Source organism: Colobus angolensis, unplaced genomic scaffold, assembly GCF_000951035.1.
Source record: "Colobus angolensis palliatus isolate OR3802 unplaced genomic scaffold, Cang.pa_1.0 Scaffold381, whole genome shotgun sequence".
Lineage (NCBI taxonomy): Eukaryota > Metazoa > Chordata > Mammalia > Primates > Cercopithecidae > Colobus > Colobus angolensis.
Window position 1 is genome coordinate 2,198,218 of NW_012117166.1, and position 13,893 is coordinate 2,212,110.

At 51.2% G+C, this 13,893-nt stretch overlaps 1 protein-coding gene across 3 annotated transcripts in view; it reads right to left on the bottom strand.

The window, feature by feature from the left end:
• The window catches only part of LMO1 (LIM domain only 1 (rhombotin 1)), a 44,402-nt gene that overhangs the window by 24,924 nt on the left and 5,585 nt on the right, over positions 1-13,893 (bottom strand). The gene's annotated exons all lie outside the window — the stretch shown is intronic.

Consider the following 13,893-nt stretch of genomic DNA (forward strand, 5'->3'; position numbering starts at 1 on the left):
TGGACTTGCTGCCTCCCAGTCCTGGTGTCCTCCCACCTGCCTCAGGCCCACAGTTTTTGACTCCCTCCCTTAGAGCCTAGAAAGCCAGGATCATGGTCCAGTCATGACAGCAGCAGAGGAGGAAGTGAAGGGTTGGGGAAGCCTTCAGGCCAAAGCTGGGCTGGGCAAGCAAGGGCCTCAGGGACAAAGCTGGGCAAGGACCGGCTTGCAGCCAGGGCCTCTGGTCTACCTTCCCTGGAGTTCAACTCCAGCTCTGGCCACAAGTTCAAGCCCTGCTACAGGGAGCTGAGCAGCTCCAGCCAGGATCTTGATCACCAGAAGACCTCAGATGAGCTCCCATTCCTAAGGCCACAGCTTCAGCACCGTTTCTCTCCTAAACCTCAACTGCCTCCTCTGACCAACCCAGACCCCCACCTGCCTCACCCTGCACAGACCCAGTCTGCAAGCTCCGGAGGAAACTGAAGGGAGGCAGGCAGGAATGTGGGGCCAACTGAAGCTGGAGGGATGGGGAGAGGTCCGTCTGTACAACTGAAAAAGAACGCCTCCCTCCCCATCATGTGCTGCTTTCTCTGCCTCTAGTTTTATCCCCTCCCATTTGCTCTCCACAGAGTAATCCAAATGGTCTTAATGAAATGTAAATTTGAGCAAAAATCTTGCTTCTACCTCAAGCCATTCAAAGGTGTCCTGTTGTACACATGGACATAAAGATGAGAACAACAGACACTGATGGGTGACAGGATCTGTCATACCCTGAACCTCAGCACCATGCAATATACCCATGTAACATGTAACAAACCTGCACATGCGCTCCCTGAGGATGTAGAGAAACTGGAACTGCTACCCGCAGCCTGCAAGGCTCTGCACAATGTGGTGCTGCCAGCCCTGACCACCCTGCAGCCTCCCTGATGATGCCCCAAGCTCCAGTCACAATGACCTCTGCAGTCTTGAACCTGGGGTTCCTTGTTCTCTTTCTGGGACAAAGGAATCCTTTTGAGTCTCTCTGATCCTCTCCTGACCTCCTTCACCTATAAACTCATTCATTCATTATCCGCTCAACAAATATTTACTAAGCATCTACTAGTAGGGGCTAGCCCTTAACATCTACATTTTGATAAGAATTATACCAACACTGAGAATTTTTCATCAATAAAGTAACTCTTAATGAGCTTCATTAAGTCAATTTAATTCCTTGATCACTTTTCTATTCATTCATGTTAAACCATTTCTTCACCCTTCCCCATTTTTTTTTGAATTTTGTGGAGATTATTTTCATCGGGATCAATTATTTTTAAATTGTTAAAGGTGACTATTGGCTTACGATCAGCTTTTGGCTCACATCAAATCTCACAAATTAGAGTTTTTGCCACTGTTGGGATTTCTTTTCTGGCAATTATTTCTACCAGAAAATGTTTCCTGAGCCAACTTCAGCAGATCTAAATTTTTCAGGAAGATTTGATTCTTCTGTCAATTTGTAGTCAGTAACATCCTTTACCAGGTGCAGTCTTAGTTGTTGCCAGTTTTACTTTGTGTTAATTATTTCAACCAATTTTAATTTTTTCATGGATCTTTTTTTGGAGAATAATATCTCAATAATACTAATGAGATCTTATGGTCATGTCAAAGGCATATTTTAGCAGTGATCTGATAAGCACTCTGAGGATCAAAGAATAGCGTGAAAACATCCTCAGGGCACAAAGGCAGGTCAAAGCATTGAACTCTGCATTTGGGTGGAGTACCAACTTGGAACCAGGTGCCTGAGGGAGCCCTGCCCACTGCCCACTGCTCCCCAGAGCCCTGGCCCCTGCCAAGAAGATGCCTCACAGATGGGAAACAGCTTCTGGCTGGGGGACAGCGGCTGCCTGGAAGAGATGGCCTCTGACTGACAGAGCTGGGGTGCAGCCTCAAGGCCCCATGCCAGTTGGATGCAGCGTCTGCTGGGCACAGATATTTCTACTCAGAAAGTATCTCAGAGACACTCAGCTGAGAAAGGAAGCAGATGCTTCTCAGTGCCTTAGTTTCCCCAGCCATAAAAGGATGTAATTGACTGGGGTACTCTCAGTCCAAGGCTGTGACTTCCACTCACTGGCCTCGAGTCTCTGAACCTACTCCAGAGGTCCCCTCTGCCTCCTCATTGAGACTCTACCTGCAAACAGCAGGGGACAGGGCTTTACACCTGGATTGAGTGTGACAAGACCAAGTGTGGAGGGCTGAGGGCTACAGATGCTCTCATCTGGGAAACTGTGTGTCCCGACCCTAGGCGATCAATGAAAGAGAAAGAGACCTCACTGGGAGTTCCTTTCTGCTGGCCTGGCCCTGCCACACCCATTCCCCAATAGTCATGTCTCCATATACGCCACCACAGGGTATGAAGCCGGCAGGCACTCTGAGAATGCAAATGGGGAAACCAAGACCCAGAAAGGGGAAGGGACCAGCCCAAGGACACACTGTGAGGTGGTGGCAGAGCTGGGATGTGGATGCAGCAGTTCTGGCGCCCAGCCCCGCGTTCACCAACCTGCTTACAGGAGTGCTCCAGCCCGCAGGAGAGCCTCCTCCACCCTGCTCCCACGTGAGGAACTGCCGACACTACCTCTGCCCAGGCTGCCTCAAAACGCCGCCTCCGTTGCCCCTGTAACAGCCAGGAAAGAGGTGGGGCCCTCAATCCAACAGCAGCGGGGAGGCTGGCTCAGGAAGGAACCACCCTCACCTCCTCTGCGGGTATCATCCCGGCGGACTGAGAAGGGAGACCCTGGGGTGATAGACCCCACTGGGGTGGCTTTGTAGGGCCGTCCCAGCCTTGGAAAACTGACCACCTGTGAGAACAAAATCCAGCAGCTCCCAGCCCTGGTCCAGGTGTGTGTGTGTGTGTGTGTGTGTGTGTGTGTGGTGTGAGTGTGTGTGAGAGACAGTGCATGTGTCTGCCTGTGTGGGTAGGTGTGCATGTGTGTGTGAATGTGTGTATGTGAGTATATGTGTGTGTATAGGTGTGTGTGTGGTGTGTATGGGGGTGTGTAGTGGGTGTGTAGTGTGCATGCATGTATGTGGGAGTGCATGTTTTTGTGTGTGTGTGTGAATGTGTGAGTGCGTGTGGTGTGTGTGTGAATGTGTGAGTGCGTGTGGTGTGTGTGTGAGAGTGTGTGTGTGTGAGTATGTGTGTGTGTCCGCACATATTCAGCACCATCCCTCCCACAGCTAGAGCTAGGCAGGGCCCGCGAGTGTCTTTACCGCCACCTCCCCAGGCTCATGGCAGGCGGGGCCTGGTTCTCGCCTGAACTCTTCCACGTGCCAGCTTGCTGGGGTATCCCAGGCAAGCATCTTTTCCTCTCTGGACACAACCTAGTCGCTAGTCCTCTGCAAAATGGAGCTCGTATTTGTCCTCTTAGCCTCCCAAGGGTGTTGTGAAGATGAAATGATAGACTCTGAGACATCTGTGCCCTTCCCTGGCATGAGGTGACCCAGGAGGCCTCCTGGGAATGCAGCTGGTGAGGCATCATCTCTGGAGGCAGCTGCTATTCCAGAGGCTGGCCTCTCATGGCAGGCCACCTTCTAAGATGGTCCCCTGTGATCCTGCCTCCTGGCACTCACACCCTTATGTCATCTGCCCCACTTCCTTGAGTGTGGGCTGGACCTAGTGGCTTGCTCCCGAGGAAGGAAACACAGCAAAGGTGATGGCATGTCACATCTGTGATTCGTAGACAGACTTTCTTCTTGTGAGCAGACACTGTCTTTCAATGGCTTTCAGGAAGCTGGCAGCCACGTTGGAGAGGCCCATACGGCATGGCCACCACAGCCAGCAAGGCATGGAGGCTCTCAGTCTAGCAGCCCGTGAGGAACTGCATTCTGCCAGCAACTAAATTACTGAGCTTGAAACAACCCCACATGAATCTTGAGATGAACCTACAGCCCCACGTGACACCTTGATCACAGTCTGAGAGAAACCCCGGAGCAGAGAACCCCGTAAAGATTCCTGTCCCACAGCAATGAGAGAATAAGTGGGTATTGTTTCTAGCTGCTAATTTTGGAAGTAATGTGTTACACAGCTGTAGATAATTAATACACTGTCACACTGGCATACGTACTCTGTAGAGAAGGGCCCTCTCCTCAGGCCGTTGAGAGGGGGCCCTGCAGACAGCTCTCTGCCTCACAACCCATGTTGTTGTGAACTTCCTCCTAGAGCACAGGCCTTGAGGTGGAGTGTTTTGAGGAGAGGAGCCCAGAGGACAGAGCCCTATCTCCAGCTGCCCTACCCAGGCCCCCTGCCCTCAGCTGGGCAGAGGAGGAAAGAAGTGGGAGAGGCTGCCTTACGTCCTCAAGGAGCCACAGCTGTGAGTCCTTTCCAAAGAGCAATCCTCCCAGGGCTGGGAACTCCAGGCCTGTCTGGAGCAGGGCAAGTTTTCCAAAGCACATCCACTTCCCCTGTCTCCCCTGCTCTCACCAGTACCCCAGGGAGGACAGGGAAATGACACCAGTCATCTGCAAGACTGTCAGAAGCTTTGCCTGATCAAGTCTCAACAGACCTAAAAGGTAACCGTGTTCATACCCATTTTACTACTTGAAATTATTAGTAGAATTTACTCATCAGAATGACTTAGCAGCAGAGACAGGATTTGAACCTGTGTGACTCAAAGCCCATGCTAATTCCGCTTGTTTTACAAAAGGAAAACTGAGAATCAGACAGTTTGAACATTCTGATGGCACCCACAGGTAGCCCCACTCAGTCCTTCCTGGATACTGTCATCAGGGATTAGGGTTTTTAAAGATCGAGGGGAGAGGACATGCAGGGTGGAGCAGGACCGTAGGAGCCCAGGCCAGTGCTGCTCCCACTTGTCTGGCAAGAGTGGGTCTCCCTCCTGCTCTCTATCAAGTCATCGTGCCAACCAGCAAAGTTGAATTATTAAAACTCCTTTCTGGGGTACCACACGAATTTTTCCCCACTGAGACTCAGAGAAGAAGGGCAGCCACTCCCGCCACACAATATTAAAATGTCAGGAGTTTAAGGCCTGCGTTGGTTGAGTCATAAGTTATCAGCACCCAGTGAGGGCCGACAGAATGCCTCCCTTAAATTATTAAGCAGAAAGCGTCAGACTGTAATATTTTGCTAAACCAAAGTACAGACACAGACAAAGATGTCATTTCAATATTTGAAACCAGCAAGTTTAATTTAAAATAAGAGCAAACCAATAAGCTCAGAACATAGCAGCGTATGAGAGGAAAATTATACTGTGAGAGGAAAAAAAAGTGGAAGGACTTAAGAAATTTATAAAAGTAATCTCCAAGTGGAAATTAGAAATCAAGGCCTAGAAACAGAATAACACAAAAGAAATATTACTGTCCACTTTCTAAATCAATATAACACTGCTCCACGCTGGAATTACCATGGTAACTCAAGTAAAAAGAATCAAGCAATTCTTATTATTTCAAAATAAAATCACAGCCTGAAGCCTGGGTTTTATTACAACCACTGATAGATCGCTGGCTTGTATTTATCTGAAATATTGCTTTTCAATCAGCTGGTTTATGAATGTACACAGGCCTCTCACCAGCCCACTTACCACCCCATTTTGAGGCTAGGGGCCAACCAATGAATTGATTCTCACCTCGCTGCATCTGCATATATGCCCAGGTCTAAGTCAGCTCTGGGAACACAGAGCATCACATCCTTTCAAGCTGTCTAGTGGCTTTGCAGGACAGAGAGGAAAACCTGAAAGAGGCAATGGGGACTGACCTCATTATGGTCCCTCCCCTGCCAGGGTTCCTCTGGGAGGAATAGAGCTGGGCTCCCATGGCAGCCCCCCTCAAACTGCCCATAGCAAGCTTCCTTCCACCCCAAGTCATCTCGAAGGTTCCTCACCCTTCCTTGAACTCTGAGAGTCTTTCCCTGCATCCTCACGTCTGACAGCTGGAAAAGGGAGCAGACAGAGCACAGAGAGTGAGCGCACTGACTCTGCAGTCAACCTGCTTGGGTTCACAGCCCAGTTCTAGCACTCTTGAGCTGTAGGAGCTGGAACCAATTACTCAATCTCTTTGTTCAATAATTTTCTCATCTGTAAAATGAGGGTAATAGTAGCTTCTTCCTAAGGTTCTTAGGGGTATTAAATGAGATTATACATGGAAGATGCTTGGTGGACAGATTACAAAAATGACCCCAATTCGCTACCCTTCCCCATAGCCACACCATTTGTTATATGACTTTCACCTCCTACCTTCGAGAGCAGAATCTGCTTCTCCACCCTCTGAACTTGGGCTGGCCTTGTGATTTATTTTGGCCAATAGAATGCAGCAGAAGTGACAACATCCCAGTGCCAAACTTTGGCCTCAGAAGCCTTGTGTAGGCCAGGTGCGGTGGTGCATGGTGGCACGCGTTTGTAATCCCAGCACTTTGGGAGGCTGAGGCAGGTGGATCGCTTGATTCCAGGAGTTCAAGACCAGTCTGGGCAACATAGTGAAATCTCATTTCTACAAAAAATACGAAAATTAGCTAGGCATGGTGATATAGTCTCAGTTACTTGGGAGGCTGAAGAAGGAGGATCACTTCAGCCCAAAAGGTCAAGGCTGCAGGAAGCTGTGATTGTGCCACTGCACTCCAGTCTGAACAACAGAGCGAGACTGTCTCAAAAAAGAGAAGACTTGTGTGCTTCCACACCTTCTGGATCGGTCTCTGCCATAAGAAAAAGTCAGACAAGCCTACTGGCTAATGAGGGCCTCACAGTCTTTTCACGCCCAGCATCCAACTGATCAGCCATCCTCCATCCTCCAGGTGTGAGTGAGCCCAGCTGAAACCAGAAAAACTGCTCAGCCAAGCCCTGCTTAAATCACTGACCCACAGATTTTCAAGTTAAATAAATGCTTATTGTGTTGAGGCTCTACATTTTAGGGTAACTGATTATGCAGCAATAACTACTTGATACATATAGATGGCACAATGCCGCACTTTTAAGTAAGGGTTCAGTATAATGATAGCTATTGTGTTTTATGACTCCTAAAGGCTGAGAGGCCAAAGCCAAAAGATCATACTGTAACTGTGCAGAGAGCAATGTCAATTCACACAAGCATGAAACTTTCTGGTTTACCAAGTGTGTGCTTGGACATAAAGTGCTAGTTAGGTGTTTCACCCTTTGTAGGGATGAGAAAACTGAGGCCCAGTGCATTGCCTGAAGTCACACAGCAGTCAGCTGGGACAAAACCCAGGTTTTCTGATTCATGCTAGGAGACTACACCTGAAGACAGGAGGCCACTCAAGAAAGCTCAGTTGACCTCCAGGGGAAGGGACGGAGGGAGGAGCTAGTGATCTGAGCCCATGGGCCTTCACACTGGGCAGCTGCCCCTGCAACCTGAACCAACCTACTCACTCCTCTCACACCACCTGCTTTTACTTTTCCCCTAATTGTATCAGCTACTGTGGACTCCTGCCTTAGACAGAACAGGAAATGAACACACACCCACCAGTGGTGAACAAACTTGTTGCTAGGTTTGGTGGATGTGTCTCTGAGCATGGTCTGGAATGGTCATGAGGTTTTTGGAGAAACCTCAGCCAACTAAAGGAGAAAGGGCATGTCAGGCAAGGAGGACATCAGAGCAAGGGAATAGAAGCAAATGCTGAGTCTTCATGGAACCCAAAACCAGAGTAGACATACTAAATCTGCATAGTTTAGTGTGATGGTCAAAGTAGCAGTAGGCCTCAGGCAGGATGCCAGGGTAGCAGAGGTTTGGTCAGACTGGTTTTAATGAGCACCAGGAGAAAGTAGGTGAGATGAGAATGGCAGTAGCAGAGGACAAAAAGGTAGGTCCAGAGTCCCAGATGAATGCAATCCGGTGATGTGCTGATGCATGCTTAACAACCAAGTCTTTGGGAAAACGCCCTGATTTGTAGAGTTTGCTTATGTCCATGGTACAAATTGTGGCTGATTTCAAGCTACCAATGCAGTGTCTCTGAACTCAGAGTTGGGAACAGATGCACAGAATATCTTGCAAGCCAGGACAAGTTGACTCCACTGGTGTAGTCCAATCCTAAATATGGGCCTGCCAGGAAAACTCGCTCTAGCAGCACCACAAAGAGCTAAGCCTGGGAATGGGAGGACATTTTGCATGTCTCAGTGTCCTCCAACTCCAGACAGGACAGGGAAGCAAGATGGGATACATGCCACAGGAACCTCTGGGGCTTCTCCACTTCAAAAGGACCAGGACAGGTGGGTGTCCATCAGCATCTTTCACCTTACATCTGAGGATAGAACTGTATCTTCTGGGCTGTCAGTAGGCTGGCAAGGGGTAAAACTGGGACACCCAAGCACGTGGTCCGTGGTCCCAGTCCAGCTGATGTTTGCTGTAATCAGAGTTTTCTACTACCCAGCCTCATCACGCCTCGGGGCGAGGGCAGAAGACATGGCAAAAAGATGCTGATGCTCTAGGCTCCAATTCCTCATGGAACCCTAGGCAGCCCTTTTGCCCTATTTGAACCTCAACTTCTACCTATAAATGGAGTAATTTGCAAAGAGTGGTTTTAGAGACCTCTTCCCAAGGTGCCACCTGCCGTGGGGATCTGGACGTGGGCAAGTAGTGAGGTCAGCCTGCCTCCCAGGCAGCAATGATTAAGGGCCATGATAAATAAACTGGCAGAGTGAGGGTGCAGACCCAGTGCTTACCAGTGAACAAAGCACTGGACTGGACACAGAGTTATTTCAGATCATACTGTAACTGAACACAGAGCAATGTTGCTCCACACAGCCACGAGGCTTTCTGGCTCATCAAATGTGTACATGGACAGTATCTCACTTAATCCTGAGTATAATCCTGTCAATTAGGTATGGCTATTCTCACTGTAGAGATGAGAAGATAGAGAGGCAAAGGTTTGGAAGCAAGCAACCTCTACACTGGGTGGGCGTGGAACACAAAATCACAGTGGACATACTGGACCTGCATAGCTTAGTGCAATGACAGAGGTGGCAGCAAGTCAAACAGTACCTGGCTCACTGGGGCACCCATGTCCTTTCCTCTACCTTCTGCCCTAACGTTTTCTAGTCTTCTCAGTGTCCCTGAATAGGGCTTTCTGGGAGGCCCTCTAGACCCTGGAGATGGATCCAGCAATGGCCTTGGCCTCCCTGCTACATGGGGGCACAGCTCTGGAGGGATCTCCTAACTCCCTGGACCTGCATCTGCTCTAGGCCCCAACATGGCTCAAGTCACTGGTCCCCAGCCTTCCCTAGCTGCACCATCACAGCTCTGCCTTCTGCTCAGACAGCACAACCTGTCTAGCCACGGCCACCTCCCAACTGTGGCAGCCTCGCCCTGGGCCATGGCCGAACCTCGTGTTTCCTTTGCCCATGACCACAGGGAGTCAACTGCCAGTGCTCACTGGCAATCATCCATCTGTTCCAAGGGTGAGAGACCAAAATAGACCTCCTCTTGGTGCTGCCCACAAATAGGGCCTGCTGTGAAGTTCCTTAAATGGAAGCTCATGGGGCAGCCGCCTGGTCTGACTCTGGGACACAGGGTGACACAGGGTGGAGTAAGGAATCAATTCTCAGGAGGGAGAGGCAGGTCCCAGCTCTAGGGAAACGTCCATTTTCATGTGCTAAAGGCATCTTTGTGGGACATGTTCAGAAACAGACAGCAAGAGAAAAAGGCAGTTCCCACAACCACACAGGCCAAGTGAGTGGCCATGCCAGCACTGAGCCCCGGCATCCAAAGGGTGAAGCTTTTAGGCGAGCAGCAGCCAGTGATCTCAGCTTCCCCCAGTCCTAATGCTCCTGAAAGGCTCTCTCCTGCTCTCTGTAATTGGGCATCAGTAGTTAATGCAGTATTGACTGCATTACACGCTCCCGTGCCTCCCCTCACTAATGCCAATTGCATCACCTTGTACAGTCACCGGCTTGCTTAGCCAATAGCCGTTAAAAGCAATCCAAATCATGAATCATATGGGAAACTTTTAGCAAGACACCACCATCCAAGGAGACAATTTACAGTTGAGTTAATCTGGGTACATTAGCGAGACATGGATTCTGGACGACAGACCAATTTATGTTGTTTCCCTGTCCCCCTCTTAGTGCTGCTCTGTGTGAGCAAATGAATGGAAGATCAGGGAACAGAGAAGCACCTGCTTCTTCACCCAAGGCTCGTGTGTGTGTGTGTGTGGGGGGGGGTTACCCATCTTTACAGACACTCTGCCTGGCTAAGTTTGGGCAGAAAGGGGAAGCAGCTGTATGTGCAGCTCAGGATGTGATGTCTCATTCCCAGCAGAAAGGAGGGCTGCCGCTGGGGCTGTATGGTAGATGAAGATGGTAACCCTCCCACTCCCCTGCTTCTAGGCACTGGGCAAGTGCACGATTTGGTTCCCACCCTGCCAGACTCACAAGGCCTTTACCAGGCCTCAGCAGGCAGCAGTGTCCACTTGGCTCTGCCTTCCTGCTGATGGGCTGGGGTCTCTGGCATGGAACAGGATCAGGGCCTGCCTGCCTCTCCAGGGTTGGGACAGTGGTGAGCACACTCTGCCAGGAGAGGCCCCAGGACTCTCTGTGGCCTAGAACATGAGGGTCTATCCTAGGAAATCCTACTGGTGGCCCAGCAAGGGCTGGTTCGTACCCAAGCATAGCCAGGCACCGGCTCTGGTGGATCAGCTGAGTCAGCTGTGGAGGCTGTGCTCCTAGCGGTCATTAACAATTGAAGACTCCGCTGTCTGGTCCTCCTCAGTCCAGCTTCACTCTCTTGGGCATTTTTACTTATTAAAAATGCTCTAGGAATCATGTCTGGTGTTAGTTCCACAACCCGCCTGCTGCTTCCTGTGGTCATCCCCGCCTTCCTGCTGGGCCTTTGCAAAGACCGTTTATACCCAGCCCTGCCCTTCTCTTGTGTGCACCTGAGAGTATCCCAGCATCCCCAGCTGGATGCCCCAGCATCCTCTCCTGCCCAGTCCCCAACATACCAAAGCTCTCACTGTTCTTGGGCCCTCTCAGACTCTCTGCTGTCTGCTCCTACTCAAAGGCCTCTTCTCAAACAGCCCAAGGGCTCATTTGACTTGGGTAGGGTTCAGAGCTCTAGCTCTCTTTGCTCCCCTGGGACTTTAACCCTCCCCAAAAGCCCACTGCCTGGTGCCAGCCCAAGCCGCAGGTGCCAGGGGAAGAAGGGCCGTTTCTCCGGGAAAGTTGGAGCTCAGCTGCCTTTCGCTGACAGGCAGACCCAGCAGCATTTAGAAAGCCCGGACCCTGAGTTCCAGTAAAGTGGAGATGGCTAAGCCAAGAGCAAGCATCCAAATGAAAGCAATTAATCTTAAAACTCAAAGTTTAACCATTTGCAAAACAGATCTTTCCGTCTCTGTGGTGACCCTTCACTGCTCGACCTAATGGATTACTTTATTAATAATGCACTGTGCTTAAAAGCAAAAAAAAAAAAAAATTTTTTCTGACGATTCAATACTTCAGAAAGTCTCTTAAACCCGTTGCTACGGCGAAACGATTGATATTTTATTATCTTTCAGAAGTGCAACATGAAAGCCCCGCAGCCCAGCAGAGCGGGAGCTTTGGTCCTCGGCAGCTGGCAGACCCGACTTCAACCAGAGGAGCCCCAGCCTCTCCCGACAAGATGCTGTCAGGTGGAGAAAAGGCGTTGGGGGTGGTTAATAGCAGCCCTGAGTTCCTGCTGCAGCCAGACAAAAGGTGCTGTATGCAGGGAACACACTCTTTGGGGGACATGGGGGGTGGGGGAATGCTGCCACCCAGTTCAGATAGCCACCTGCTGAGAGGGCAGAAGTGTTCAGGAAGGAGTTAGGTGGTTGGTTTGGAGGAGCAGATGAGCGGATCCAGAACCTTTCTCCCTCCCCCAGTTGAAGGTGCCATCTTCAAGGTTTCCTGGAACTAGGGGAGGCCAGACTCCTTTTAACAGGGAGTGGAGTGCAGACACAAGAGCAGAAAGGTTGCTTTTGAAAGACAGCTATAGGCTGGGCAGGACAAGAATAGGTGGCTGCTTAGGACCCCAGTGGCTGTGCTTGTGCTGTAAGAGACCCCAGAGCCCAGCAGCTCCATGGTAGTGGGCACCATATTGTTTAGACTGGACAGGCTGGGGATGCAGGGGCATCTGGAGCTCTGTTTCACAGCTCTAACAGAAACCAGAAGAAACATTTGCCCAGGGTGCTTGAGGTACACCGCAATTTGGAGGCAGGGAGCTGGCTAAAATGACCTCCAGAAATCCATTCCCACTCAAGGCTCATCTGAAACCCTTTGTATTATCTCAGAGCCAGAGGCATCATGAGGTGCCTGGGCAGAGCAAGATCCTGGGTGCAGGTAGGGGGTGTCATCTTGTTGGCATGAGACCAATCTCCCTGGCCTGAGGCCTCCCATGTACAGAGCCTGAGTCTTCTGGATTCCTGGCTTGGGCCTGGGGAGCCAAGCATGCCAAATAACCTCTGCTAAAGATGAACCCTACATGCTCCCCATAGTGACAGTATCCCCAGGTACCAAGGAAGTGTCCTCTGCCCTGGCTTCTCCAAGCCCTTCATTTTTACCAAGAGGGAAAGTGAAGCATGACTGTTCCAAAGTAACAGGAGGAGTTCGTGATGAAAGGTACTAAATCAAGGTCTCCTCCCTCCCTGTCTGGCCTGACCCCAGACCCCTTCTTCTCCTTTTCATTCTATATGAAGTTCTCTGATGGCCTACATGGGGCTCCAAGGAAGGGGTCCTTGTGAATAGAGAAGACATACTGAAGATGATGTCCCACCCCAGCTAGCCTAGAAGCACTGAGGTTTCCCCCATCCTTTCTCTTCCCACACGCATCCTGAGAGCCACAGAGCCTCCTAGATGCCACCCCCAGGCCAGATACTTCAAATTCCACCTCCCTGCTGGATGTCTCAGAAGGTGGTAGGCAGCCTGGGGGCATCAGCGCCTGGCAGCAGCAATGCGAGCATCCTGTGTGACCCTGAGCAAGTCACTTAGCTTTGCGTTTTCACCAACTGGTCACATCAATAACAACAACGCTGCCCCGGGGCAGAGGGCACGGGTCCAGCGGGCACGGGCCCAGCAGAGACTCCTGAGTGGAAGGTCAGAGGATGGCCACTACAGTCACTTTAAGAGGATTCTCGCTGACTCAAAGCAAACCTACCCTTTTGGTACCTCACCAATCGCAGAACGCCGGCAGCAGTGAGGACAGCAACAATCACAAATGCCCCTACACCACCAACACACAGGCCTCACCTACAGGGCCGGAGGTCCTGGGACAGCCAGGGTACTGCCTCTCTCCTGACCCTGGGGACTCATCTTAGAGCACCCACTTGGCTTTCCCCTCAAGGGGGCTGGGATCCCCAACCTTCTAGGACACTTAACTGCAGGGCACTCCCTGCCAGGAAGGCTTTGGGGTCTATGGGACCACCTGCTAGTGGCTTCCAGCAGCTATGGGCTCCTCTGTTCCGACCTTTCCCGTGCCCTGCAGTTTTCTAGGGCGCATTGAGGCTCGATCACGGAAGGTCCGTGCCATTCTCGCAGCCGCCCCCGCACGAGTGCTACTGGCCGGCGGTGGGACACTTTCTTCCTCTGGGCCAAACTCCCGCCTCCGTGCTCAAAGAGACAGGGAGATAGCGGGCCAGCACAAGAGGAGGCTCTCTTTCTCATCGAGTCACTCTCATGGAGATGTGCCCCGAGGGTCCAAACCGCCTTCCCCTCGCCTGCTGGGCACCCCGGCTTTCGCGCCATCCTCCCGCGCTCCCGCTTGCCCCGAGCTCTGGAGTCCGATTCTCCCCGAAGCCGCTGATTTGCTCAGCGCTCAGCGCCTCTCGGGTTACGCGGTGGCGGGGGCGAGGGTGATGGCTGCGGTGTGAGCAGCAGCCGCAGAGACTAAATGCTCAAAGCGAACCGCCGCGGCGCGGAGATCGCAGAGGAGCCGGAGCCTCCACGAGGCCCAGCGGCGCAGCACACGGCC